The sequence below is a fragment of the Eschrichtius robustus genome, chromosome 12, assembly GCF_028021215.1.
Source record: "Eschrichtius robustus isolate mEscRob2 chromosome 12, mEscRob2.pri, whole genome shotgun sequence".
Lineage (NCBI taxonomy): Eukaryota > Metazoa > Chordata > Mammalia > Artiodactyla > Eschrichtiidae > Eschrichtius > Eschrichtius robustus.
In genome coordinates this window covers 43,181,882-43,206,943 of record NC_090835.1, presented here as the reverse complement: position 1 = coordinate 43,206,943, position 25,062 = coordinate 43,181,882, and positions in this window count along the sequence as shown.

Here is a 25,062-nt window from a genome sequence, read left to right as displayed (position 1 = left end):
CACAACCTTGTATATACACTATGCTGAAATAGAAAATAAGTATTAAATTATAAAACAAGAAAAAGGCAAGAAATGCCTACTATATTACCCTCAGGCCTCTGTGACGTGGACTGGTGTCACATCTCTGTTGCCTCAGCAGGCCTGGGTCCCAATGCAGGAGTATGCTGGTGCTGAGGGAGCCAGGGAGGGGGACGTGCCAGCAGATCAGCACCCCCTCAGACCTCTATTGCCCATTCTCCTCTGCATGGAAGCACAGTCTCCCAATCCAAGCCAGCCCTCTTACAACTAAGCCAAGCCTAGTGTACCCAAATGATGGTCGACCAGCTGGGAGGGAAGAGCTGTGAAAAGACACCAGATCTCCACAGCTCCTGCTAGTGGGGTTACCACCTCCAGCCTACTTCCTCAGACTCGCCCCACCTACGAACCACAGCACCTTCAGCATAGCACATTTGCACTGCTTGGGATTTGCGTGGGGTCGGGCAGTGCAGGGTAAGGGTGAAGAGGAAAAGATACACAAGCTCTGCGGTGTGCGTTCAGCCACGTTGGACTCCAATTTCCAACCCAACACCAGGACTCCCTCTAAGGCTCTGTTTGCCTACATTACCAGGGAGGACACGGAGAAGTGCTGCCGCCTTGTGGCGCTTTCCCGTAACAACAACTTGAAAAACTCTGCTCAAGGGCACTTAACATTCACAAGGCCTGCGGGGCTGCAAAGGAACCCTGCCCTCCAGAAATGTCCTATGCTAGGTAATCTGAAATAAATTCAAATCAGGTCCGACTCTCAGGCAGAAAAGTTTCAAGAGCCCAGTGGTACTCACACGCTTTTTAAGCAACAGCACATCAAATGAAAAGATGCTCAGGATCTCTCATGATTAAAGAATGAAAATAAACGTAGACGAGGTGTTCCCTGGCTGCAGTGCTCAAAAAGCCTACAAAGAGTAACTGCTCAAGAGGGTAGGAAAAGAAGGAACCCTACTACGCTGTTGGTGGAAATGTAAATTGCTAACAGCCAGTATGGAGATAGTTAGGCAAGTTCCTTAGTAAACTATAAACTGGAGCCACTACGAGATTCAGCAACCCCACTGCAGTTCGTATAACCAGAGAATACCATCATTGGAATAAAACAGTTGCACCCCAACGGTCGTGGTGCTACTCTTTATCATAGCCAAGACACGCAAACAAACAAAATGTCCAGCGAGAGACGATTAGATAAAGAACTTGTGAGACCTATACTCCACGGACTGTCACTCATCCAAACAACAAAATGATCTCATGCTATTTGTAGCAACATGGATGCAGCAGTAGATGATCTCACTAATTCTGATAAGTTAGAGACAGAAAGACACATAGCCCAGCATATCACTTATATGTGCAATCTAAAAACGCATACCAAGAAGTAGTATACAAAGGAAACACAGATTCACAAACGGGAAAACGAAGGGTAGCGTTCCCAGAGGGGGAAACTGGGGATCGGGGAAAGATGAAGTAGGAGGTTGGGATTCACAGAAAAACACTAATATATAAAAAAGACTTCATCAACGACAACCATCCTGAGAGCACAGGGAACTCTACTCACCATTCTTCAATAACCTAAGAGGGAAAAAATCCGAAATACTACGGGTACAGCTACATATATAACTGCATCAAGTTGCTGTAGAACTCAAACAAACACAACATTGTATATAAACTATGGTGGAATAGAAAATAAATATTAAATTATAAAACAAGAAAAGGCAAGAGATGCCTACTCTATGACTCTCTGGCCTTGGTGAACTGGGGTGGTGTCACATCCCTTGAGACTGAGCCGGCCTGGGGCCGCTGGCTAGAGTATGCTGGTGATTAGGGAGACAGGCGGGAGGACGTGCCAGCAGATCAGCGCCCCCTCAGACCTCTAGTGCCCATTCTCCTCTGCATGGGACCACAATCTCTCGATCCAAGTCGGCCCTCTTACAGCTAAGCCAAGCCTAGTGTACCCAAAGGATGGTGGACCCACTGGGAGGGAAGAGCTCGGAAAAGACACCGGATCTCCACGGGTACTGCTGGTGGGGTTCCCACCTCCAGCCTACTTCCTTAGATTCGCCTCACCTACAAACCACAGCACCTTCAGCATAGCATATTTGCACTGCTTGGGATTTGCGTGGGGTCGGGCAATGCAGGGTAAGGGTGAAGAGGAAAAGATACACAAGCCCTGCGGTGTGCTTTAACCCACGTTCGACTCCAATTTCCAACCCAACACCACAACTCCCTCTAAGGCTCTGTTTGCCCAAGTTATCAGAGAGGACACGAAGAAGTGCTGCCGCCTTGTGGCGCTTTCCCGAAACAACAACTTGGAAAACCTGTGCTCGAGGGCACTTACCATTCACAAGGCCTCTGACCTGCGGGGCTGCAAATGACGCTTGCCCTGGAGAAGTATCCTGGGCTAGGTAATCTGCCATGAATTCAAATCAGGCCCGACTCTCAGGCAGAAATGTTTCAACAGCTCAGTGGCACTCACACGCTTTTTAAAAAACAGCACATCAAATGAAAAGATGCTCAGGATCTGCCGTGATCAGGGAACGCACATAAACGTAGACGAGGTGTTCCCTGGCTGCAGTCCTCAAAAAGCCTATAAAGAGTAAGTGCTCAACAGGGCAGGCAGAAGAGGGAACCCTACTGTGCTGTTGGTGGAAATGTAAATTGCTAACAGCCAGTATGGAGATAGGTAGGCAAGTTCCTTGCTAAACTATAAACTGGAGCTACCATCAGACTCGGCATCCCCACTCCAGTTTGTATAACCAGAGAATACCATCATTGGAATAAAACACTTCCACCCCAACGGTTGTTGTGGTACTCTTTACCATAGCCAAGCCACGCAGATGACTGACATGTCCAGCGGGAAATGAATGGATAATGAAGTTGTGCTACCTATACTCCCTCGACTGTCACTCAACCAGGGAACAAAATGAACTCGTGGTCTTTGTAGCAACATGGATGGAGCAGTAGATGATATCACTAATTCTGGTATATTAGGGACAGAAAGACACATATCCAGCATATCACTTTCAGGTACAGTCGAAAAATGGATACAAAGGAAGTAATGGACAGTGCAAACACAGACTCACAAACTGAGACACGAAACGTAGATTTACCATAGGGGGAAACTGGGGATCGGAAAAAGATGAAGTAGGAGGTTGGGATTAACAGAAACACCCTAATATTTAAAAAAACGTCAACAACGGCGACCCTACTAATAGCACAGGGATCTCTAATCAACACTCGTCAATAACCTAACATGGAAAAAAATCCAAAATTGTAAAGGTACAGCTACATATATATCTGCATCAAGTTGCTGTCGAACTCAAACAAACACAACCTTGTATATACACTATGCTGAAATAGAAAATAAGTATTAAATTATAAAACAAGAAAAAGGCAAGAAATGCCTACTATATTACCCTCAGGCCTCTGTGACGTGGACTGGTGTCACATCTCTGTTGCCTCAGCAGGCCTGGGTCCCAATGCAGGAGTATGCTGGTGCTGAGGGAGCCAGGGAGGGGGACGTGCCAGCAGATCAGCACCCCCTCAGACCTCTATTGCCCATTCTCCTCTGCATGGAAGCACAGTCTCCCAATCCAAGCCAGCCCTCTTACAACTAAGCCAAGCCTAGTGTACCCAAATGATGGTCGACCAGCTGGGAGGGAAGAGCTGTGAAAAGACACCAGATCTCCACAGCTCCTGCTAGTGGGGTTGCCACCTCCAGCCTACTTCCTCAGACTCGCCCCACCTACGAACCACAGCACCTTCAGCATAGCACATTTGCACTGCTTGGGATTTGCGTGGGGTCGGGCAGTGCAGGGTAAGGGTGAAGAGGAAAAGATACACAAGCTCTGCGGTGTGCGTTCAGCCACGTTGGACTCCAATTTCCAACCCAACACCAGGACTCCCTCTAAGGCTCTGTTTGCCTACATTACCAGGGAGGACACGGAGAAGTGCTGCCGCCTTGTGGCGCTTTCCCGTAACAACAACTTGAAAAACTCTGCTCAAGGGCACTTAACATTCACAAGGCCTGCGGGGCTGCAAAGGAACCCTGCCCTCCAGAAATGTCCTATGCTAGGTAATCTGAAATAAATTCAAATCAGGTCCGACTCTCAGGCAGAAAAGTTTCAAGAGCCCAGTGGTACTCACACGCTTTTTAAGCAACAGCACATCAAATGAAAAGATGCTCAGGATCTCTCATGATTAAAGAATGAAAATAAACGTAGACGAGGTGTTCCCTGGCTGCAGTGCTCAAAAAGCCTACAAAGAGTAACTGCTCAAGAGGGTAGGAAAAGAAGGAACCCTACTACGCTGTTGGTGGAAATGTAAATTGCTAACAGCCAGTATGGAGATAGTTAGGCAAGTTCCTTAGTAAACTATAAACTGGAGCCACTACGAGATTCAGCAACCCCACTGCAGTTCGTATAACCAGAGAATACCATCATTGGAATAAAACAGTTGCACCCCAACGGTCGTGGTGCTACTCTTTATCATAGCCAAGACACGCAAACAAACAAAATGTCCAGCGAGAGACGATTAGATAAAGAACTTGTGAGACCTATACTCCACGGACTGTCACTCATCCAAACAACAAAATGATCTCATGCTATTTGTAGCAACATGGATGCAGCAGTAGATGATCTCACTAATTCTGATAAGTTAGAGACAGAAAGACACATAGCCCAGCATATCACTTATATGTGCAATCTAAAAACGCATACCAAGAAGTAGTATACAAAGGAAACACAGATTCACAAACGGGAAAACGAAGGGTAGCGTTCCCAGAGGGGGAAACTGGGGATCGGGGAAAGATGAAGTAGGAGGTTGGGATTCACAGAAAAACACTAATATATAAAAAAGACTTCATCAACGACAACCATCCTGAGAGCACAGGGAACTCTACTCACCATTCTTCAATAACCTAAGAGGGAAAAAATCCGAAATACTACGGGTACAGCTACATATATAACTGCATCAAGTTGCTGTAGAACTCAAACAAACACAACATTGTATATAAACTATGGTGGAATAGAAAATAAATATTAAATTATAAAACAAGAAAAGGCAAGAGATGCCTACTCTATGACTCTCTGGCCTTGGTGAACTGGGGTGGTGTCACATCCCTTGAGACTGAGCCGGCCTGGGGCCGCTGGCTAGAGTATGCTGGTGATTAGGGAGACAGGCGGGAGGACGTGCCAGCAGATCAGCGCCCCCTCAGACCTCTAGTGCCCATTCTCCTCTGCATGGGACCACAATCTCTCGATCCAAGTCGGCCCTCTTACAGCTAAGCCAAGCCTAGTGTACCCAAAGGATGGTGGACCCACTGGGAGGGAAGAGCTCGGAAAAGACACCGGATCTCCACGGGTACTGCTGGTGGGGTTCCCACCTCCAGCCTACTTCCTTAGATTCGCCTCACCTACAAACCACAGCACCTTCAGCATAGCATATTTGCACTGCTTGGGATTTGCGTGGGGTCGGGCAATGCAGGGTAAGGGTGAAGAGGAAAAGATACACAAGCCCTGCGGTGTGCTTTAACCCACATTCGACTCCAATTTCCAACCCAACACCACAACTCCCTCTAAGGCTCTGTTTGCCCAAGTTATCAGAGAGGACACGAAGAAGTGCTGCCGCCTTGTGGCGCTTTCCCGAAACAACAACTTGGAAAACCTGTGCTCGAGGGCACTTACCATTCACAAGGCCTCTGACCTGCGGGGCTGCAAATGACGCTTGCCCTGGAGAAGTATCCTGGGCTAGGTAATCTGCCATGAATTCAAATCAGGCCCGACTCTCAGGCAGAAATGTTTCAACAGCTCAGTGGCACTCACACGCTTTTTAAAAAACAGCACATCAAATGAAAAGATGCTCAGGATCTGCCGTGATCAGGGAACGCACATAAACGTAGACGAGGTGTTCCCTGGCTGCAGTCCTCAAAAAGCCTATAAAGAGTAGGTGCTCAACAGGGCAGGCAGAAGAGGGAACCCTACTATGCTGTTGGTGGAAATGTAAATTGCTAACAGCCAGTATGGAGATAGGTAGGCAAGTTCCTTGCTAAACTATAAACTGGAGCTACCATCAGACTCGGCATCCCCACTCCAGTTTGTATAACCAGAGAATACCATCATTGGAATAAAACACTTCCACCCCAACGGTTGTTGTGGTACTCTTTACCATAGCCAAGCCACGCAGATGACTGACATGTCCAGCGGGAAATGAATGGATAATGAAGTTGTGCTACCTATACTCCCTCGACTGTCACTCAACCAGGGAACAAAATGAACTCGTGGTCTTTGTAGCAACATGGATGGAGCAGTAGATGATATCACTAATTCTGGTATATTAGGGACAGAAAGACACATATCCAGCATATCACTTTCAGGTACAGTCGAAAAATGGATACAAAGGAAGTAATGGACAGTGCAAACACAGACTCACAAACTGAGACACGAAACGTAGATTTACCATAGGGGGAAATTGGGGATCGGAAAAAGATGAAGTAGGAGGTTGGGATTAACAGAAACACCCTAATATTTAAAAAAAAGTCAACAACGGCGACCCTACTAATAGCACAGGGATCTCTAATCAACACTCGTCAATAACCTAACATGGAAAAAAATTGAAAATTGTAAAGGTACAGCTACATATATATCTGCATCAAGTTGCTGTCGAACTCAAACAAACACAACCTTGTATATACACTATGCTGAAATAGAAAATAAGTATTAAATTATAAAACAAGAAAAAGGCAAGAAATGCCTACTATATTACCCTCAGGCCTCTGTGACGTGGACTGGTGTCACATCTCTGTTGCCTCAGCAGGCCTGGGTCCCAATGCAGGAGTATGCTGGTGCTGAGGGAGCCAGGGAGGGGGACGTGCCAGCAGATCAGCACCCCCTCAGACCTCTATTGCCCATTCTCCTCTGCATGGAAGCACAGTCTCCCAATCCAAGCCAGCCCTCTTACAACTAAGCCAAGCCTAGTGTACCCAAATGATGGTCGACCAGCTGGGAGGGAAGAGCTGTGAAAAGACACCAGATCTCCACAGCTCCTGCTAGTGGGGTTCCCACCTCCAGCCTACTTCCTCAGACTCGCCCCACCTACGAACCACAGCACCTTCAGCATAGCACATTTGCACTGCTTGGGATTTGTGTGGGGTCGGGCAGTGCAGGGTAAGGGTGAAGAGGAAAAGATACACAAGCTCTGCGGTGTGCGTTCAGCCACGTTGGACTCCAATTTCCAACCCAACACCAGGACTCCCTCTAAGGCTCTGTTTGCCTACATTACCAGGGAGGACACGGAGAAGTGCTGCCGCCTTGTGGCGCTTTCCCGTAACAACAACTTGAAAAACTGTACTCAAGGGCACTTAACATTCACAAGGCCTGCGGGGCTGCAAAGGAACCCTGCCCTCCAGAAATGTCCTATGCTAGGTAATCTGAAATAAATTCAAATCAGGTCCGACTCTCAGGCAGAAAAGTTTCAAGAGCCCAGTGGAACTCACACGCTTTTTAAACAACAGCACATCAAATGAAAAGATGCTCAGGATCTCTCATGATTAAAGAATGAAAATAAACGTAGACGAGGTGTTCCCTGGCTGCAGTGCTCAAAAAGCCTACAAAGAGTAACTGCTCAAGAGGGTAGGAAAAGAAGGAACCCTACTACGCTGTTGGTGGAAATGTAAATTGCTAACAGCCAGTATGGAGATAGTTAGGCAAGTTCCTTAGTAAACTATAAACTGGAGCTACTACGAGATTCAGCAACCCCACTGCAGTTCGTATAACCAGAGAATACCATCATTGGAATAAAACAGTTGCACCCCAACGGTCGTGGTGCTACTCTTTATCATAGCCAAGACACGCAAACAACCAAAATGTCCAGCGAGAGACGATTAGATAAAGAACCTGTGAGACTTATGCTCCATGGACTGTCACTCATCCAAACAACAAAATGATCTCATGCTATTTGTAGCAACTTGGATGCAGCAGTAGATGATCTCACTAATTCTGATAAGTTAGAGACAGAAAGACACATAGCCCAGCATATCACTTATATGTGCAATCTAAAAACGCATACCAAGAAGTAGTATACAAAGGAAACACAGATTCACAAACGGGAAAACGAAGTGTAGCGTTCCCAGAGGGGGAAACTGGGGATCGGGGAAAGATGAAGTAGGAGGTTGGGATTCACAGAAAAACACTAATATATAAAAAAGACTTCATCAACGACAACCATCCTGAGAGCACAGGGAACTCTACTCACCATTCTTCAATAACCTAAGAGGGAAAAAATCCGAAATACTACGGGTACAGCTACATATATAACTGCATCAAGTTGCTGTAGAACTCAAACAAACACAACATTGTATATAAACTATGGTGGAATAGAAAATAAATATTAAATTATAAAACAAGAAAAGGCAAGAGATGCCTACTCTATGACTCTCTGGCCTTGGTGAACTGGGATGGTGTCACATCCCTTGAGCCTGAGCCGGCCTGGGGCCGCTGGCTACAGTATGCTGGTGATTAGGGAGACAGGCGGGAGGACGTGCCAGCAGATCAGCGCCCCCTCAGACCTCTAGTGCCCATTCTCCTCTGCATGGGACCACAATCTCTCGATCCAAGTCGGCCCTCTTACAGCTAAGCCAAGCCTAGTGTACCCAAAGGATGGTGGACCCACTGGGAGGGAAGAGCTCGGAAAAGACACCGGATCTCCACGGGTACTGCTGGTGGGGTTCCCACCTCCAGCCTACTTCCTTAGATTCGCCTCACCTACGAACCACAGCACCTTCAGCATAGCATATTTGCACTGCTTGGGATTTGCGTGGGGTCGGGCAGTGCAGGGTAAGGGTGAAGAGGAAAAGATACACAAGCACTGCGGTGTGTGTTCAGCCACGTTGGACTCCAATTTCCAACCCAACACCAGGACTCCCTCTAAGGCTCTGTTTGCCTACATTACCAGGGAGGACACGGAGACGTGCTGCCGCCTTGTGGCGCTTTCCCGTAACAACAACTTGAAAAACTCTACTCAAGGGCACTTAACATTCACAAGGCCTGCGGGGCTGCAAAGGAACCCTGCCCTCCAGAAATGTCCTATGCTAGGTAATCTGAAATAAATTCAAATCAGGTCCGACTCTCAGGCAGAAAAGTTTCAAGAGCCCAGTGGTACTCACACGCTTTTTAAACAACAGCACATCAAATGAAAAGATGCTCAGGATCTCTCATGATTAAAGAATGAAAATAAACGTAGACGAGGTGTTCCCTGGCTGCAGTGCTCAAAAAGCCTACAAAGAGTAACTGCTCAAGAGGGTAGGAAAAGAAGGAACCCTACTACGCTGTTGGTGGAAATGTAAATTGCTAACAGCCAGTATGGAGATAGTTAGGCAAGTTCCTTAGTAAACTATAAACTGGAGCTACTACGAGATTCAGCAACCCCACTGCAGTTCGTATAACCAGAGAATACCATCATTGGAATAAAACAGTTGCACCCCAACGGTCGTGGTGCTACTCTTTATCATAGCCAAGACACGCAAACAAACAAAATGTCCAGCAAGAGACGATTAGATAAAGAACCTGTGAGACCTATACTCCATGGACTGTCACTCATCCAAACAACAAAATGATCTCATGCTATTTGTAGCAACTTGGATGCAGCAGTAGATGATCTCACTAATTCTGATAAGTTAGAGACAGAAAGACACATAGCCCAGCATATCACTTATATGTGCAATCTAAAAACGCATACCAAGAAGTAGTATACAAAGGAAACACAGATTCACAAACGGGAAAATGAAGTGTAGCGTTCCCAGAGGGGGAAACTGGGGATCGGGGAAAGATGAAGTAGGAGGTTGGGATTCACAGAAAAACACTAATATATAAAAAAGACTTCATCAACGACAACCATCCTGAGAGCACAGGGAACTCTACTCACCATTCTTCAATAACCTAAGAGGGAAAAAATCCGAAATACTACGGGTACAGCTACATATATAACTGCATCAAGTTGCTGTAGAACTCAAACAAACACAACATTGTATATAAACTATGGTGGAATAGAAAATAAATATTAAATTATAAAACAAGAAAAGGCAAGAGATGCCTACTCTATGACTCTCTGGCCTTGGTGAACTGGGGTGGTGTCACATCCCTTGAGCCTGAGCCGGCCTGGGGCCGCTGGCTAGAGTATGCTGGTGATTAGGGAGACAGGCGGGAGGACGTGCCAGCAGATCAGCGCCCCCTCAGACCTCTAGTGCCCATTCTCCTCTGCATGGGACCACAATCTCTCGATCCAAGTCGGCCCTCTTACAGCTAAGCCAAGCCTAGTGTACCCAAAGGATGGTGGACCCACTGGGAGGGAAGAGCTCGGAAAAGACACCGGATCTCCACGGGTACTGCTGGTGGGGTTCCCACCTCCAGCCTACTTCCTTAGATTCGCCTCACCTACGAACCACAGCACCTTCAGCATAGCATATTTGCACTGCTTGGGATTTGCGTGGGGTCGGGCAGTGCAGGGTAAGGGTGAAGAGGAAAAGATACACAAGCCCTGCGGTGTGCTTTAACCCACGTTCGACTCCAATTTCCAACCCAACACCACAACTCCCTCTAAGGCTCTGTTTGCCCAAGTTACCAGAGAGGACACGAAGAAATGCTGCCGCCTTGTGGCGCTTTCCCGAAACAACAACTTGGAAAACCTGTGCTCGAGGGCACTTAACATTCACAAGGCCTCTGACCTGCGGGGCTGCAAATGACCCTTGCCCACGAGAAATGTCCTGGGCTAGGTAATCTAAAATGAATTCAAATCAGGCCCGACCATCAGGCAGAAATATTTCAAGAGCCCAGTGGTACTCACACGCTTTTTAAAAAACAGCACATCAAATGAAGAGATGCTCAGGATCTGTCATGATTAGAGAATGCAAATAAACGTAGAAGAGGTGTTCCCTGGCTGCAGTCCTCAAAAAGCCTACAAAGAGTAAGTGCTCAAGAGGGCAGGCAGAAGAGGGAACCCTACTATGCTGTTGGTGGAAATGTAAATTGCTAACCGCCAGTATGGAGATCAGTAGGCAAGTTCCCTACTATACTAAAAACTGGAGCTACCACGAGATTGGGCAACCCCACTCCAGTTCGTAAAAGCAGAGAATACCATCCTTGGAATAAAACTCTTGCACCGCAATGGTCGTGGTGGTACCCTTTACCGTAGCCAACCACGCAAAAGACCAAAATGTCCAGCGATTGATGAATGGATAAAGAAGTTGTGCTACCTATACTCCCTCGACTGTCACTGATCCAGACAACATGAACTCATGTTATTTGTAGCAACACGGATGGAGCAGTAGATGATATCACTAATTCTGGTAAATTACAGACAGAAAGACACATAGCCCAGCATATCACTTTCAGGTGCAGTCGAAAAATGGATAGAAAGGAAGTAATGTACAAAGGAAACACAGACTCATAAACGGAAAAAAGAAGTGTAGAGTTACCATAGGGGGGAATTGGGGATTGGGGAAGAATGAAGGAGGAGGTTGGGATTCAATGAAAAACATTAATATATAAAAAAGACTTCATCAACGACAACCCTCCTGATAGCACGGGGAATTCTAATCAATACTCGTCAATAACCTAACATGGAAAAAAATCCAAAATATTAAGGGTACAGCTACATATATAACTGCATCAAGTTGCTGTCGAACTCAAACAAACACAACATTGTATATAAACTATGCTGAAATAGAAAATAAATATTAAATTATTAAACAAGAAAAGGCAAGAAATGCCTACTCTATGACTCTCTGGCCTCGGTGAACTGGGATGGTGTCACATCCCTTGAGCCTGAGCAGGCCTGGGGCCCCTGGCTGGAATATGCTGGTGACTAGGCAGCTAGGGGGGAGGACGTGCCAGCAGATCAGCGCCCCCTCAGACCTCTAGTGCACACTCTCCTCTGCATGGGACCACAATCTCTCGATCCAAGCCGGCCCTCTTACAGCTAAGCCAAGCCTAGTGTACCCAAAACATGGTGGACCCGCTGGGAGGAAAGAGCTTTGAAAAGACACCGGATCTCCACGGCTACTGCTGGTGGGGTTCCCACCTCCAGCGTACTTCTTTAGATTCGCCTCCCCTACGAACCACAGCACCTTCAGCATAGCATATTTGCACTGCTTGCAATGTGCGTGGGTGAGGGTGGTGCAGCGTTAGGGGGAAGAGGTAAAGATACACATGCCCTGTGGTGTGTGTTCACCCAGGTTCCATTCAAATATCCAACCCAACAACAAGACTCGCTCTAAGGCTCCCTTTGGGCAAGTCACCAGATAGGGCACGAAGAAGTGCTGCCGCCTTGTGACGCTTTCCTGTAACAACAACTTTAAAAACTGTGCTCAAGGGCACTTAACATTCACAAGGCCTGTGACCTGCCGGCATGCAAATGACCCCTGCCCTCAAGAAATGTCCATGGCTAGGTAATCTGAAATGAATTCAAATCAGGCCCGACTCTCAGGCAGAAAAGTTTCAACAGCTCAGTGGTACTCACACGCTTTTTAAAAGACAGCACATCAAATGAAAAGATGCTCAGGATTTGTCATGATTAAAGAATGAAAGTAAACGTAGACGAGGTCTTCCCTGGCTGCATCCTCAAAAATCTTAAAAAGAGTAAGTGCTCAAGAGGGCAGGCAGAAAAGGGAAGCCTACTATGCTGTTGGTGGGAATGTAAATTGCTAACAGCTAGTATGGAGATAGGTAGGCAAGTTCCTTACTAAACTAATAACTGGAGCTACCACGAGATTCGGCAACCCCAATCCAGTTCGTATAACCAAAGAATACCATCATTGGAATAAAACACTTGCACCCCAACGGTCGTCGTGGTACTCTTTACCATAGCCAAGACATGCAAACGACTGAAATGTCCAGTGAGAGATGAATGGATAAAGATGTTGTGCTACCTATACTCCCTCCACTATCACTCATCCATAGAACAAAACGAACTCATGCTATTTGCAGCAACATGGATGGAGCAGTAGATGATCTCACTAATTCCGGTAAATTAGAAGCAGAAAGACACATATCCCACTATACCACTTATATGTGCAGTCTAAAATTGGATACAAAGGAAGTAGTATACAAAGGAAACACAGATTCACAAAGGGAACAAAGAAGCGTACAGTTTCCATAGGGGGAAACTGGGGATCGGTGACGGATGAAGTAGGAGGTTGGGATTCACAGGAAAACACTAATATATGAAAAAGACTTCATCAACGACAACCATCCTGAGAGCACAGGGAACTCTACTCAACATTCTTCAATACCCTAAGAGGGAAACGAATCCGAAATACTACAGGTACAGCTACATATATAACTGCATCAAGTTGCTGTAGAACTCAAACAAACACAACATTGTATATACACTATGCTGGAATGGAAAATAAATATTAAATTATAAAACAAGAAAAGGCAAGAAATGCCTACACTATGACTCTCTGGCCTCGGTGAACTGGGATGGTGTGACATCCCTTGAGCCTGAGCAGGCCTGGGGCCCCTGGCTAGAGTATGCTGCTGATTAGGGAGACAGGGGGGAGGACGTGCCAGCAGATCAGCACCGCCTCAGATATCTAGTGCCCATTCTCCTCTGCATGGGACCACAATCTCTAGATCCAAACCGACCCTCTTACAGATAAGCCAAGCCTAGTGTACCCAAAGGATGGTGGACTCGCTCGGAGGGAAGAGCTGTGAAAACACACCGGATCTCCACGGCTACTCCTGGTGGGATTCCCACCTCCAGACTACTTCCTTAGATTCGCCTCACCTACGAACCACAGCACCTGCAGCACAGCACATTTGCACTGCTTGGGATTTGCGTGGGCGAGGGTGTTACAGCGTTAGGGGGAAGAGGTAAAGATACACAAGTCCTACGGTGTGTGTTCAGCCACGTTCCATTCAAATTTCCACCCCAACAACAAGACTAGTTCTAAGGCTCTGTTTGCCCAAGTTACCAGAGAGGGCACGAAGCAGTGCTGCCGCCTTGTGGCGCTTTCCCGAAACAACAACTTTCAAAACTGTGCTCAAGGGCACTTACCATTCACAAGGCCTCTGACCTGCGGGGCTGCAAATGACGCTTGCCCTGGAGAAGTATCCTGGGCTAGGTAATCTGCCATGAATTCAAATCAGGCCCGACTCTCAGGCAGAAATGTTTCAACAGCTCAGTGGCACTCACACGCTTTTTAAAAAACAGCACATCAAATGAAAAGATGCTCAGGATCTGCCGTGATCAGGGAACGCACATAAACGTAGACGAGGTGCTCCCTGGCTGCAGTCCTCAAAAAGCCTATAAAGAGTAAGTGCTCAACAGGGCAGGCAGAAGAGGGAACCCTACTATGCTGTTGGTGGAAATGTAAATTGCTAACAGCCAGTATGGAGATAGGTAGGCAAGTTCCTTGCTAAACTATAAACTGGAGCTACCATCAGACTCGGCATCCCCACTCCAGTTTGTATAACCAGAGAATACCATCATTGGAATAAAACACTTCCACCCCAACGGTTGTTGTGGTACTCTTTACCATAGCCAAGCCACGCAGATGACTGACATGTCCAGCGGGAAATGAATGGATAATGAAGTTGTGCTACCTATACTCCCTCGACTGTCACTCAACCAGGGAACAAAATGAACTCGTGGTCTTTGTAGCAACATGGATGGAGCAGTAGATGATATCACTAATTCTGGTATATTAGGGACAGAAAGACACATATCCAGCATATCACTTTCAGGTACAGTCGAAAAATGGATACAAAGGAAGTAATGGACAGTGCAAACACAGACTCACAAACTGAGACACGAAACGTAGATTTACCATAGGGGGAAATTGGGGATCGGAAAAAGATGAAGTAGGAGGTTGGGATTAACAGAAACACCCTAATATTTAAAAAAACGTCAACAACGGCGACCCTACTAATAGCACAGGGATCTCTAATCAACACTCGTCAATAACCTAACATGGAAAAAAATCCAAAATTGTTAAGGTACAGCTACATATATATCTGCATCAGGTTGCTGTCGAACTCAAACAAACACAACCTTGTATATAAACCATGCTGAAATAGAAAATAAGTATTAAATTATAACACAAGAAAAAGGCAAGAAATGCCTACTATATTACCCTCAGGCCTATGTGACGTGGACTGGTGTCACATCTCTGTTGCCTCAGCAGGCCTGGGTCCCAATGCAGGAGTATGCTGGTGCTGAGGGAGCCAGGGAGGAGGACGTGCCAGCAGATCAGCACCCCCTCAGACCTCTATTGCCCATTCTCCTCTGCATGGTAGCACAGTCTCCCGATCCAAGCCAGCCCTCTTACAACTAAGCCAAGCCTAGTGTACCCAAATGATGGTCGACCAGCTGGGAGGGAAGAGCTGTGAAAAGACACCGGATCTCCACAGCTCCTGCTAGTGGGGTTCCCACCTCCAGCCTACTTCCTTAGACTCGCCCCACCTACGAACCACAGCACCTTCAGCATAGCACATTTGCACTGCTTGGGATTTGCGTGGGGTCGGGCAGTGCAGGGTAAGGGTGAAGAGGAAAAGATACACAAGCACTGCGGTGTGTGTTCAGCCACGTTGGACTCCAATTTCCAACCCAACACCAGGACTCCCTCTAAGGCTCTGTTTGCCTACATTACCAGGGAGGACACGGAGACGTGCTGCCGCCTTGTGGCGCTTTCCCGTAACAACAACTTGAAAAACTGTACTCAAGGGCACTTAACATTCACAAGGCCTGCGGGGCTGCAAAGGAACCCTGCCCTCCAGAAATGTCCTATGCTAGGTAATCTGAAATAAATTCAAATCAGGTCCGACTCTCAGGCAGAAAAGTTTCAAGAGCCCAGTGGTACTCACACGCTTTTTAAGCAACAGCACATCAAATGAAAAGATGCTCAGGATCTCTCATGATTAAAGAATGAAAATAAACGTAGACGAGGTGTTCCCTGGCTGCAGTGCTCAAAAAGCCTACAAAGAGTAACTGCTCAAGAGGGTAGGAACAGAAGGAACCCTACTACGCTGTTGGTGGAAATGTAAATTGCTAACAGCCAGTATGGAGATAGTTAGGCAAGTTCCTTAGTAAACTATAAACTGGAGCTACTACGAGATTCAGCAACCCCACTGCAGTTCGTATAACCAGAGAATACCATCATTGGAATAAAACAGTTGCACCCCAACGGTCGTGGTGCTACTCTTTATCATAGCCAAGACACGCAAACAAACAAAATGTCCAGCGAGAGACGATTAGATAAAGAACCTGTGAGACCTATACTCCATGGACTGTCACTCATCCAAACAACAAAATGATCTCATGCTATTTGTAGCAACTTGGATGCAGCAGTAGATGATCTCACTAATTCTGATAAGTTAGAGACAGAAAGACACATAGCCCAGCATATCACTTATACGTGCAATCTAAAAACGCATACCAAGAAGTAGTATACAAAGGAAACACAGTTTCACAAACGGGAAAACGAAGTGTAGCGTTCCCAGAGGGGGAAACTGGGGATCGGGGAAAGATGAAGTAGGAGGTTGGGATTCACAGAAAAACACTAAAATATAAAAAAGACTTCATCAACGACAACCATCCTGAGAGCACAGGGAACTCTACTCACCATTCTTCAATAACCTAAGAGGGAAAAAATCCGAAATACTACAGGTACAGCTACATATATAACTGCATCAAGTTGCTGTAGAACTCAAACAAACACAACATTGTATATAAACTATGGTGGAATAGAAAATAAATATTAAATTATAAAACAAGAAAAGGCAAGAGATGCCTACTCTATGACTCTCTGGCCTTGGTGAACTGGGATGGTGTCACATCCCTTGAGCCTGAGCCGGCCTGGGGCCGCTGGCTAGAGTATGCTGGTAATTAGGGAGACAGGCGGGAGGACGTGCCAGCAGATCAGCGCCCCCTCAGACCTCTAGTGCCCATTCTCCTCTGCATGGGACCACAATCTCTCGATCCAAGTCGGCCCTCTTACAGCTAAGCCAAGCCTAGTGTACCCAAAGGATGGTGGACCCACTGGGAGGGAAGAGCTCGGAAAAGACACCGGATCTCCATGGGTACTGCTGGTGGGGTTCCCACCTCCAGCCTACTTCCTTAGATTCGCCTCACCTACGAACCACAGCACCTTCAGCATAGCATATTTGCACTGCTTGGGATTTGCGTGGGGTCGGGCAGTGCAGGGTAAGGGTGAAGAGGAAAAGATACACAAGCCCTGCGGTGTGCTTTAACCCACGTTCGACTCCAATTTCCAACCCAACACCACAACTCCCTCTAAGGCTCTGTTTGCCCAAGTTACCAGAGAGGACACGAAGAAGTGCTGCCGCCTTGTGGCGCTTTCCCGAAACAACAACTTGGAAAACCTGTGCTCGAGGGCACTTAACATTCACAAGGCCTCTGACCTGCGGGGCTGCAAATGACCCTTGCCCACGAGAAATGTCCTGGGCTAGGTAATCTAAAATGAATTCAAATCAGGCCCGACTCTCAGGCAGAAATGTTTCAACAGCTCAGTGGCACTCACACGCTTTTTAAAAAACAGCACATCAAATGAAAAGATGCTCAGGATCTGCCGTGATCAGGGAACGCACATAAACGTAGACGAGGTGTTCCCTGGCTGCAGTCCTCAAAAAGCCTACAAAGAGTAAGTGCTCAAGAGGGCAGGCAGAAGAGGGAACCCTACTATGCTGTTGGTGGAAATGTAAATTGCTAACCGCCAGTATGGAGATCAGTAGGCAAGTTCCCTACTATACTAAAAACTGGAGCTACCACGAGATTGGGCAACCCCACTCCAGTTCGTAAAAGCAGAGAATACCATCCTTGGAATAAAACTCTTGCACCGCAATGGTCGTGGTGGTACCCTTTACCGTAGCCAACCACGCAAAAGACCAAAATGTCCAGCGATTGATGAATGGATAAAGAAGTTGTGCTACCTATACTCCCTCGACTGTCACTGATCCAGACAAAATGAACTCATGTTATTTGTAGCAACACGGATGGAGCAGTAGATGATATCACTAATTCTGGTAAATTACAGACAGAAAGACACATAGCCCAGCATATCACTTTCAGGTGCAGTCGAAAAATGGATAGAAAGGAAGTAATGTACAAAGGAAACACAGACTCATAAACGGAAAAAAGAAGTGTAGAGTTACCATAGGGGGGAATTGGGGATTGGGGAAGAATGAAGGAGGAGGTTGGGATTCAATGAAAAACATTAATATATAAAAAAGACTTCATCAACGACAACCCTCCTGATAGCACGGGGAATTCTAATCAATACTCGTCAATAACCTAACATGGAAAAACATCCAAAATATTAAGGGTACAGCTACATATATAACTGCATCAAGTTGCTGTCGAACTCAAACAAACACAACATTGTATATACACTATGCTGAAATAGAAAATAAATATTAAATTATTAAACAAGAAAAGGCAAGAAATGCCTACTCTATGACTCTCTGGCCTCGGTGAACTGGGATGGTGTCACATCCCTTGAGCCTGAGCAGGCCTGGGGCCCCTGGCTGGAATATGCTGGTGACTAGGCAGCTAGGGGGGAGGACGTGCCAGCAGATCAGCGCCCCCTCAGACCTCTAGTGCACACTCTCCTCTGCATGGGACCACAATCTCTCGATCCAAGCTGGCCCTCTTACAGCTAAGCCAAGCCTAGTGTACCCAAAACATGCTGGACCCGCTGGGAGGAAAGAGCTTTGAAAAGACACCGGATCTCCACGGCTACTGCTGGTGGGGTTCCCACCTCCAGCGTACTTCTTTAGATTCGCCTCCCCTACGAACCACAGCACCTTCAGCATAGCACATTTGCACTGCTTGGAATGTGCGTGGGTGAGGGTGGTGCAGCGTTAGGGGGAAGAGGTAAAGATACACATGCCCTGTGGTGTGTGTTCACCCAGGTTCCATTCAAATATCCAACCCAACAACAAGACTCGCTCTAAGGCTCCCTTTGCGCAAGTCACCAGATAGGGCACGAAGAAGTGCTGCCGCCTTGTGACGCTTTCCTGTAACAACAACTTTAAAAACTGTGCTCAAGGGCACTTAACATTCACAAGGCCTGCGACCTGCCGGCATGCAAATGACCCCTGCCCTCAAGAAATGTCCATGGCTAGGTAATCTGAAATGAATTCAAATCAGGCCCGACTCTCAGGCAGAAAAGTTTCAACAGCTCAGTGGTACTCACACGCTTTTTAAAAGACAGCACATCAAATGAAAAGATGCTCAGGATTTGTCATGATTAAAGAATGAAAGTAAACGTAGACGAGGTCTTCCCTGGCTGCATCCTCAAAAATCTTAAAAAGAGTAAGTGCTCAAGAGGGCAGGCAGAAAAGGGAAGCCTACTATGCTGTTGGTGGGAATGTAAATTGCTAACAGCTAGTATGGAGATAGGTAGGCAAGTTCCTTACTAAACTAATAACTGGAGCTACCACGAGATTCGGCAACCCCAATCCAGTTCGTATAACCAAAGAATACCATCATTGGAATAAAACACTTGCACCCCAACGGTCGTCGTGGTACTCTTTACCATAGCCAAGACATGCAAACGACTGAAATGTCCAGTGAGAGATGAATGGATAAAGATGTTGTGCTACCTATACTCCCTCCACTATCACTCATCCATAGAACAAAACGAACTCATGCTATTTGCAGCAACATGGATGGAGCAGTAGATGATCTCACTAATTCCGGTAAATTAGAAGCAGAAAGACACATATCCCACTATACCACTTATATGTGCAGTCTAAAATTGGATACAAAGGAAGTAGTATACAAAGGAAACACAGATTCACAAAGGGAACAAAGAAGCGTACAGTTTCCATAGGGGGAAACTGGGGATCGGTGACGGATGAAGTAGGAGGTTGGGATTCACAGGAAAACACTAATATATGAAAAAGACTTCATCAACGACAACCATCCTGAGAGCACAGGGAACTCTACTCAACATTCTTCAATACCCTAAGAGGGAAACGAATCCGAAATACTACAGGTACAGCTACATATATAACTGCATCAAGTTGCTGTAGAACTCAAACAAACACAACATTGTATATACACTATGCTGGAATGGAAAATAAATATTAAATTATAAAACAAGAAAAGGCAAGAAATGCCTACACTATGACTCTCTGGCCTCGGTGAACTGGGATGGTGTGACATCCCTTGAGCCTGAGCAGGCCTGGGGCCCCTGGCTAGAGTATGCTGCTGATTAGGGAGACAGGGGGGAGGACGTGCCAGCAGATCAGCACCGCCTCAGATATCTAGTGCCCATTCTCCTCTGCATGGGACCACAATCTCTAGATCCAAACCGACCCTCTTACAGATAAGCCAAGCCTAGTGTACCCAAAGGATGGTGGACTCGCTCGGAGGGAAGAGCTGTGAAAACACACCGGATCTCCACGGCTACTCCTGGTGGGATTCCCACCTCCAGACTACTTCCTTAGATTCGCCTCACCTACGAACCACAGCACCTGCAGCACAGCACATTTGCACTGCTTGGGATTTGCGTGGGCGAGGGTGTTACAGCGTTAGGGGGAAGAGGTAAAGATACACAAGTCCTACGGTGTGTGTTCAGCCACGTTCCATTCAAATTTCCACCCCAACAACAAGACTAGTTCTAAGGCTCTGTTTGCCCAAGTTACCAGAGAGGGCACGAAGCAGTGCTGCCGCCTTGTGGCGCTTTCCCGAAACAACAACTTTCAAAACTGTGCTCAAGGGCACTTACCATTCACAAGGCCTCTGACCTGCGGGGCTGCAAATGACGCTTGCCCTGGAGAAGTATCCTGGGCTAGGTAATCTGCCATGAATTCAAATCAGGCCCGACTCTCAGGCAGAAATGTTTCAACAGCTCAGTGGCACTCACACGCTTTTTAAAAAACAGCACATCAAATGAAAAGATGCTCAGGATCTGCCGTGATCAGGGAACGCACATAAACGTAGACGAGGTGCTCCCTGGCTGCAGTCCTCAAAAAGCCTATAAAGAGTAAGTGCTCAACAGGGCAGGCAGAAGAGGGAACCCTACTATGCTGTTGGTGGAAATGTAAATTGCTAACAGCCAGTATGGAGATAGGTAGGCAAGTTCCTTGCTAAACTATAAACTGGAGCTACCATCAGACTCGGCATCCCCACTCCAGTTTGTATAACCAGAGAATACCATCATTGGAATAAAACACTTCCACCCCAACGGTTGTTGTGGTACTCTTTACCATAGCCAAGCCACGCAGATGACTGACATGTCCAGCGGGAAATGAATGGATAATGAAGTTGTGCTACCTATACTCCCTCGACTGTCACTCAACCAGGGAACAAAATGAACTCGTGGTCTTTGTAGCAACATGGATGGAGCAGTAGATGATATCACTAATTCTGGTATATTAGGGACAGAAAGACACATATCCAGCATATCACTTTCAGGTACAGTCGAAAAATGGATACAAAGGAAGTAATGGACAGTGCAAACACAGACTCACAAACTGAGACACGAAACGTAGATTTACCATAGGGGGAAATTGGGGATCGGAAAAAGATGAAGTAGGAGGTTGGGATTAACAGAAACACCCTAATATTTAAAAAAACGTCAACAACGGCGACCCTACTAATAGCACAGGGATCTCTAATCAACACTCGTCAATAACCTAACATGGAAAAAAATCCAAAATTGTTAAGGTACAGCTACATATATATCTGCATCAGGTTGCTGTCGAACTCAAACAAACACAACCTTGTATATAAACCATGCTGAAATAGAAAATAAGTATTAAATTATAACACAAGAAAAAGGCAAGAAATGCCTACTATATTACCCTCAGGCCTATGTGACGTGGACTGGTGTCACATCTCTGTTGCCTCAGCAGGCCTGGGTCCCAATGCAGGAGTATGCTGGTGCTGAGGGAGCCAGGGAGGAGGACGTGCCAGCAGATCAGCACCCCCTCAGACCTCTATTGCCCATTCTCCTCTGCATGGTAGCACAGTCTCCCGATCCAAGCCAGCCCTCTTACAACTAAGCCAAGCCTAGTGTACCCAAATGATGGTCGACCAGCTGGGAGGGAAGAGCTGTGAAAAGACACCGGATCTCCACAGCTCCTGCTAGTGGGGTTCCCACCTCCAGCCTACTTCCTTAGACTCGCCCCACCTACGAACCACAGCACCTTCAGCATAGCACATTTGCACTGCTTGGGATTTGCGTGGGGTCGGGCAGTGCAGGGTAAGGGTGAAGAGGAAAAGATACACAAGCACTGCGGTGTGTGTTCAGCCACGTTGGACTCCAATTTCCAACCCAACACCAGGACTCCCTCTAAGGCTCTGTTTGCCTACATTACCAGGGAGGACACGGAGACGTGCTGCCGCCTTGTGGCGCTTTCCCGTAACAACAACTTGAAAAACTGTACTCAAGGGCACTTAACATTCACAAGGCCTGCGGGGCTGCAAAGGAACCCTGCCCTCCAGAAATGTCCTATGCTAGGTAATCTGAAATAAATTCAAATCAGGTCCGACTCTCAGGCAGAAAAGTTTCAAGAGCCCAGTGGTACTCACACGCTTTTTAAGCAACAGCACATCAAATGAAAAGATGCTCAGGATCTCTCATGATTAAAGAATGAAAATAAACGTAGACGAGGTGTTCCCTGGCTGCAGTGCTCAAAAAGCCTACAAAGAGTAACTGCTCAAGAGGGTAGGAACAGAAGGAACCCTACTACGCTGTTGGTGGAAATGTAAATTGCTAACAGCCAGTATGGAGATAGTTAGGCAAGTTCCTTAGTAAACTATAAACTGGAGCTACTACGAGATTCAGCAACCCCACTGCAGTTCGTATAACCAGAGAATACCATCATTGGAATAAAACAGTTGCACCCCAACGGTCGTGGTGCTACTCTTTATCATAGCCAAGACACGCAAACAAACAAAATGTCCAGCGAGAGACGATTAGATAAAGAACCTGTGAGACCTATACTCCATGGACTGTCACTCATCCAAACAACAAAATGATCTCATGCTATTTGTAGCAACTTGGATGCAGCAGTAGATGATCTCACTAATTCTGATAAGTTAGAGACAGAAAGACACATAGCCCAGCATATCACTTATACGTGCAATCTAAAAACGCATACCAAGAAGTAGTATACAAAGGAAACACAGTTTCACAAACGGGAAAACGAAGTGTAGCGTTCCCAGAGGGGGAAACTGGGGATCGGGGAAAGATGAAGTAGGAGGTTGGGATTCACAGAAAAACACTAAAATATAAAAAAGACTTCATCAACGACAACCATCCTGAGAGCACAGGGAACTCTACTCACCATTCTTCAATAACCTAAGAGGGAAAAAATCCGAAATACTACAGGTACAGCTACATATATAACTGCATCAAGTTGCTGTAGAACTCAAACAAACACAACATTGTATATAAACTATGGTGGAATAGAAAATAAATATTAAATTATAAAACAAGAAAAGGCAAGAGATGCCTACTCTATGACTCTCTGGCCTTGGTGAACTGGGATGGTGTCACATCCCTTGAGCCTGAGCCGGCCTGGGGCCGCTGGCTAGAGTATGCTGGTAATTAGGGAGACAGGCGGGAGGACGTGCCAGCAGATCAGCGCCCCCTCAGACCTCTAGTGCCCATTCTCCTCTGCATGGGACCACAATCTCTCGATCCAAGTCGGCCCTCTTACAGCTAAGCCAAGCCTAGTGTACCCAAAGGATGGTGGACCCACTGGGAGGGAAGAGCTCGGAAAAGACACCGGATCTCCATGGGTACTGCTGGTGGGGTTCCCACCTCCAGCCTACTTCCTTAGATTCGCCTCACCTACGAACCACAGCACCTTCAGCATAGCATATTTGCACTGCTTGGGATTTGCGTGGGGTCGGGCAGTGCAGGGTAAGGGTGAAGAGGAAAAGATACACAAGCCCTGCGGTGTGCTTTAACCCACGTTCGACTCCAATTTCCAACCCAACACCACAACTCCCTCTAAGGCTCTGTTTGCCCAAGTTACCAGAGAGGACACGAAGAAGTGCTGCCGCCTTGTGGCGCTTTCCCGAAACAACAACTTGGAAAACCTGTGCTCGAGGGCACTTAACATTCACAAGGCCTCTGACCTGCGGGGCTGCAAATGACCCTTGCCCACGAGAAATGTCCTGGGCTAGGTAATCTAAAATGAATTCAAATCAGGCCCGACTCTCAGGCAGAAATGTTTCAACAGCTCAGTGGCACTCACACGCTTTTTAAAAAACAGCACATCAAATGAAAAGATGCTCAGGATCTGCCGTGATCAGGGAACGCACATAAACGTAGACGAGGTGTTCCCTGGCTGCAGTCCTCAAAAAGCCTACAAAGAGTAAGTGCTCAAGAGGGCAGGCAGAAGAGGGAACCCTACTATGCTGTTGGTGGAAATGTAAATTGCTAACCGCCAGTATGGAGATCAGTAGGCAAGTTCCCTACTATACTAAAAACTGGAGCTACCACGAGATTGGGCAACCCCACTCCAGTTCGTAAAAGCAGAGAATACCATCCTTGGAATAAAACTCTTGCACCGCAATGGTCGTGGTGGTACCCTTTACCGTAGCCAACCACGCAAAAGACCAAAATGTCCAGCGATTGATGAATGGATAAAGAAGTTGTGCTACCTATACTCCCTCGACTGTCACTGATCCAGACAAAATGAACTCATGTTATTTGTAGCAACACGGATGGAGCAGTAGATGATATCACTAATTCTGGTAAATTACAGACAGAAAGACACATAGCCCAGCATATCACTTTCAGGTGCAGTCGAAAAATGGATAGAAAGGAAGTAATGTACAAAGGAAACACAGACTCATAAACGGAAAAAAGAAGTGTAGAGTTACCATAGGGGGGAATTGGGGATTGGGGAAGAATGAAGGAGGAGGTTGGGATTCAATGAAAAACATTAATATATAAAAAAGACTTCATCAACGACAACCCTCCTGATAGCACGGGGAATTCTAATCAATACTCGTCAATAACCTAACATGGAAAAACATCCAAAATATTAAGGGTACAGCTACATA